Genomic DNA, 5,844 nt, shown 5'->3' with positions numbered 1-5,844 from the left:
CGTTCGTTCGTTACAGTGTTGTTTTAGCGCGAGGATTGAGATTAAGTGTATCGCAGAGTTATATTCGGAAAGAATAAACCAGTTTTATTAAGTAAAGACTTGTGTCGTTAAAGTTTCGTTGGAACGAAGTTACGGAACATTAATTAACACACGGAGACGTAACAATGTATAACCAATAGAAAACCAAGTGTATTATTCTCCTTTTTCTGAATAGACAATATGTAGTTTCGGTTTCAGTTTCACTTTTGTTTCCATAGGAAGTATATGAACCAGCTTTGTTTAATTTCTAACGACATTTGGGGCATAGTTAAAAAGCCAGAAAATTTTTAATAGTTATGGGACATATTCTTCTTTTTGCATGTTATTATTCTGTGTTACTTGGGGAGCATCATTTAATTAAGTAAATAATTATTTAGTGCAGTAGTATCATTAGTATAAAAAGTAGGATTAAATGGAATACCTATTATTGTAGAATATATCTGGTTGACTTCAAGTATACAAGAAAAAAAAAATGGCAGTGCGCGCGCGAACGTGTTTTCTTGTTATACACATTAAATTTACCCTATGTATGTAGAATTAAATTGTGGAGGAGAGCAAACTAGGGGGGGGGAGACAAGAAAAATTTGCTCCTCCTGTAGCGTCGCCACTGTCTCTTCTAGGTATTAACACTTTGATATTTTTCATCCTCAGGTTTTTAATATTAACACTTTGATTTTCTGATCTTCAGTTCCTAAATATTTATACTTTAATTTTTCATCTTCATTTCCTAAATATTAATATTTTTATTTTTCATCTTCAGTTTCTAAATATTAAGGCTATGATTTTCTCCTTTTTGAACATTAATATGTTGATTTCCTAATCTTCAATTTATAGATATCAAAGTCTTACTTGAATCATTACGAAAGTTGACTTGTTTAACTTCTACATTGAATTTTTCCTGGAAATAAAAAAAGTATTTCAAAATATAAATTTTATTTTAGTTAATACTGCAAATATACATATATAAATTATTTTAATTAATTATAAAAAAAAGAAGACCATTAGTTTATAAAATTAACTTAATAATTTACGATATGTCTCTTAAGTTATCAAAATTTACAATATTATTATCTCTTTTAATTACTTCGATAATTTAGCTGATTCAAACAAAGGAGTGCGTAAGTCAGTAAGCAATAAGAAAACATTAACAACTCCTTTTATCCCCTAATATTTCTGTTAATTATAATTATTTTCAATAATATAGTCATCCTGTCGTTTGAAGTTTCTGTTGTTTTAATCAAATATGTATAGCATATACGACTGTTTTTTGTCAAAAGTTAACTAATTATATAGATCAGAAACAAAATTACTGAAAACGTAACATAAGTTAAGCCTACCACTGTTAAGCCTAATACAAGCTACTGCCTATTCAAACTCAATTTCTCAGGAAATAAACCTCAAGATAAAAACAACATTTCACAAAGAGCAAGACTTAATAAAAATAATTAACTATTTGATACTTAATTTTATTTAATTAGAAAGTTCGCAGAAAACTATGGATGGGTGTCGGTGCTTAGCCAGTCAACAATATCCATCGCCAATGTTTAGTTAGGCTAGTTTTATCTATCGAATAGTGGTATTCGACCGCCATATTTATATTGCACCTACGATCCTGTTTGGTTAATATTTTGATAAGGTGATTACCAGAAAGGGTTACATGGTAAAATAAAGCTCTTCAGTTTAGAGGTAAGGAAAAGAGAAAAGAACTACCACAAGGATAAGACCTGGAATTTTCAACTTGAACGACACCTTATACGAACGTGGTTTAAACGATCAGGTTAAAAGGCCTGGTAAAGCTCTCCATAATTTCGAACTTATGTCCATAAGTATGGCTTTGTCGGCTCCTTCAACTTAATAATGGAAATTACTGTCACTCTTATAATTTCAACCCAAACTTAAAGTCCGAAACGTTTTCAACAGCATCATGTGTCTCAAAACCTGAACCCTTTAAATTGCAAACCAGTACATTAACAGCAACATCATGTGTATCAAACCCTGGAATCTTAAACTTGAAACCCATTACGTTAACAATAGTATCATGTGTCTCAAACCCTGGAATCTTAAACTTGCAACCCATTACGTTAACAATAGTATCATGTGTCTCAAACCCTGTAATCTTAAACTTGCAACCCATTACGTTAACAATATTATCATGTGTCTCAAACCCTGGAATCTTAAACTTGCAACCCATTACGTTAACAATAGTATCATGTGTCTCAAACCCTGAAATCTTAAACTTGCAACCCATTACGTTAACAATAGTATCATGTGTCTCAAACCCTAGACTTTTCACCTTGTTACCCTTTATGTTAACAGCAACATCATTCATCAACCTTACGAAATCAGATAACACAGCTACATAATGGACATCAACTTCAACAAAACAAATAACACAACTATAGACTCGACACCAACCTGACGAAAACCAATATGTTAAGATCACAAATCCCACACTATCATCGCCTAAAAAAAAAATGTATACACTACATATCCGACACTAGTTTTACCAAAACCTCTATGTTTACACTACATATCCGAACTAGTTTTCCCAAAACCTCTATGTTTACACTACATATCCGAACTAGTTTTACCAAAACCTCGTATGTTTACACTACATATCAGACACTAGTATTACCAAAACCTCTATGTTTACACTACATATCCGACACTAGTATTACCAAAACCTCTATGTTTACACTACATATCCGACACTAGTATTACCAAAACCTCTATGTTTACACTACATATCCGACACTAGTATTACCCAAACCTCGATGCTTACACTACATATCCGACACTAGTATTACCAAAACCTCGATGCTTACACTACATATCAGACACTAGTATTACCAAAACCTCTATGTTTACACTACATATCTGAACTAGTTTTACCAAAACCTCGATGTTTACACTACATATCCGAACTAGTTTTACCAAAACCTCTATGTTCGACATTTTTCAGAATCTATCTACTATACAAAGACGACAGTTCCCACTATTCGTTTCAACAATCCATAGGAGCTGTTTCTGTTGGCTTGACCTATATATTTTTGTATGGAATAGTATGAAGACCCTTTTCATTCTCCAGTTGCTTCATGTATATGACAGTTGAATGGATATGTCATGAAAGCAGCTTGTGTTCATAACTTGGGTGGTATTCCACACGGACATTCTTCCTAATTGTGTTGTGTACTGTTACCCTTTTATACGTAGATGGCTTTTTCCACTGCCCTTTGTGTTCGTGGATTTTCACCTGTTATAATAGTCTGCTCATTAGTTTCCACGTCTAAGGTACAAACCATTGTAGATCTCTTTCTGGGTGGTCTGGTACCCTAAGTTGATCCAAGTTCCTGTGTTTTCTTAATGTCATTCAGTACAAAGAAAATTCTTGGAAATTCTAAATTCCTGATCTCAGTAGATCGTTATAATCTTAGTGTACAATTATTTTGTACAGGAAAAAGGGTTGTTACATACCTTTCCTAAAAGCGGCCATATCTTAGAGGTATCACCTTACCTACGAAGGCCAAACCTTGTGAAGATGTAATGTAACGTACACAACACTCTGTACGTGATTTGCTTCTCTCTATATCTGACGTCTACTTCTCTTCGTATCTGAAGTCGAATTCCACTGACACAAATATTTTAAGAACAGCAAATTAAGGTTTTAACTAATCTGAACCTTTATTCTCGGAAAAGTATTGATATCTTGGTTGGATGTCGAAATTATACACTATAGATCCAAATAGATATAGCAACAATATTTAAGGATGTTACATTGTAGGTTCAGGCAAATACAGTAAAAATATTGAAGGGCTTTACATTGTAAATTCCAACAGATAATGGCATAATACTTTAAGGATGCCATATATTAGATCCAGGTAGAGAGAACCACCTCCACCCATTAAGACCGACCATAATCCCAACTAGTTTGAAGTCGGCCAGTATTTTGTAAACCAAGGATTTTTACACCCGGGTGGCTGGCCTAGTCGGTAACCATGTGGGTCGAGCATGTTAAGCAACGGGGATTCGAACCTCCGAATTGCAAGTCGAGCACCTTAATCACCATGTCATGCTAGGCCTGATAGAAAAAGTAACAGTATTTAAAGATGCCAAATAAAGATATCTAAAGCTGTGACATTCAGATAAGTTACTGTACATGTGTTACCATATGTTACTGTACATATGTTACCATATGTTACTTTACATTTGTTACCATATGTTACTTTACATATGTTACCATATGTTACTTTACATTTGTTACCATATGTTACTGTACATATGTTACCATATGTTACTGTACATATATTACCATATGTTACTGTACATATGTTACCATATGTTACTGTACATATGTTACCATATGTTACTGTACATGTGTTACCATATGTTACTGTGCATATGTTACTGTACATATGTTACCATATGTTACTTTACATTTGTTACCATATGTTACTGTACATATGTTACTTTACATATGTTACCATATGTTACTGTACATATGTTACCATATGTTACTTTACATATGTTACCATATGTTACTGTACATATGTTACCATATGTTACTTTACATATGTTACCATATGTTAGTGTACATACCACAATCTGTAATTCCACAAAATACCTGAAGTTTCTTTGTTTTAAGATATTTTTGTTGTAACAGTGTTAGAAACGTAACTTGGTAATATGAAAAGTATTTCAAAAATGTATCGTTCTGTTGTTTTTTTTTTCACTTACTCCATTCTTTCCTAGTGTAAATGAAAATGTTGTCCAATTCTTCAAGTTTTCAAGTGCCCGAGAGTTGGATACGTCATCTTTTATAGTTCCTACCTTAACTTCAGAGAAATACAGTTTCAACCAACTAATAGATTACAACAAAAACTTAACATTCCAGCAAAGCTAAAAACATTAATAACATTTTTGTTTGCACAATAAATTAAACTTTTTAGTATTAACAGAAACTTAACTCTTCATACAACTACAAGATGGAAAACATTATAAGAACAAGAAATACGCTACGAATTTACATTAATAGTGAATTATTCATTTTCTTCTTTGATATTTTGTGTTTATAAGATCTAAAGTAAATGAAAGACGTTTTAAGTATTTTGTTATTGAACTTTATAACTGAAACAACATAATTGAAATGTAATATTTTATTGCATGTTAGTCCTTAGATGTATAGAGTAAAATTATATATTAAAAATAATGTTCTCTCAGGAACATTCTAAATATATTCAATAACACAAGATTGGACGAAGTATAACCAGTGAAAGAAGTGGGCAGGAAAATAGCGGTCAGGGAACATAACACTGAACGAAGTATAACCAGTGAAAATAGAGGTCAGGGAACATAACACTGAACGAAGTATAACCAGTGAAAATAGAGGTCAGGGAACATAACACTAACCAAACTATAACCAGTGAAAATAGAGGACAGGGAACATAACACTAGCCAAAATATAACCAGTGAAAATAGAGGACGGGGAACATAACACTAGCCAAAATATAATCAGTGAAAATAGAGGTCAGGAATATAACACTAGACGAAATATAACCAGTGAAATAAAAAAACATAGAGTATAACACCAGACGAAATATAACCAGTGAAAGGAGAGGACAGGAAAATATCACTTAACAAAGAGAAAACAGGGAAAGAAGAGAATGTGGAACATAACACTGGACGAAGTATAACCAGTGAAAATAGAGGTCAGGGAACATAACACTGAACGAAGTATAACCAGTGAAAATAGAGGTCAGGGAACATAACACTGAACGAAGTATAACCAGTGAAAATAGAGGTCAGGGA

General features: G+C 32.7%; 1 long non-coding RNA gene across 1 annotated transcript in view; it reads right to left on the bottom strand.

Annotated features, from left to right (window-relative positions):
• Positions 1-4,880, bottom strand: part of LOC111083861 — a 9,974-nt gene extending 5,094 nt beyond the window's left edge. The window contains exons 1-2 of the long non-coding RNA XR_002609286.1: positions 4,774-4,880; positions 889-937 (exon numbers count right to left, since the gene is read on the bottom strand). This is a non-coding gene — a long non-coding RNA (uncharacterized LOC111083861). The remainder of the gene's footprint in view (positions 1-888; positions 938-4,773) is intronic.
• Positions 4,881-5,844: the final 964 nt, after the last annotated feature.

Source organism: Limulus polyphemus, unplaced genomic scaffold (assembly GCF_000517525.1).
Source record: "Limulus polyphemus unplaced genomic scaffold, Limulus_polyphemus-2.1.2 Scaffold11689, whole genome shotgun sequence".
NCBI classification, from domain to species: domain Eukaryota; kingdom Metazoa; phylum Arthropoda; class Merostomata; order Xiphosura; family Limulidae; genus Limulus; species Limulus polyphemus.
This window is presented reverse-complemented; position numbering and strand designations above follow the sequence as displayed.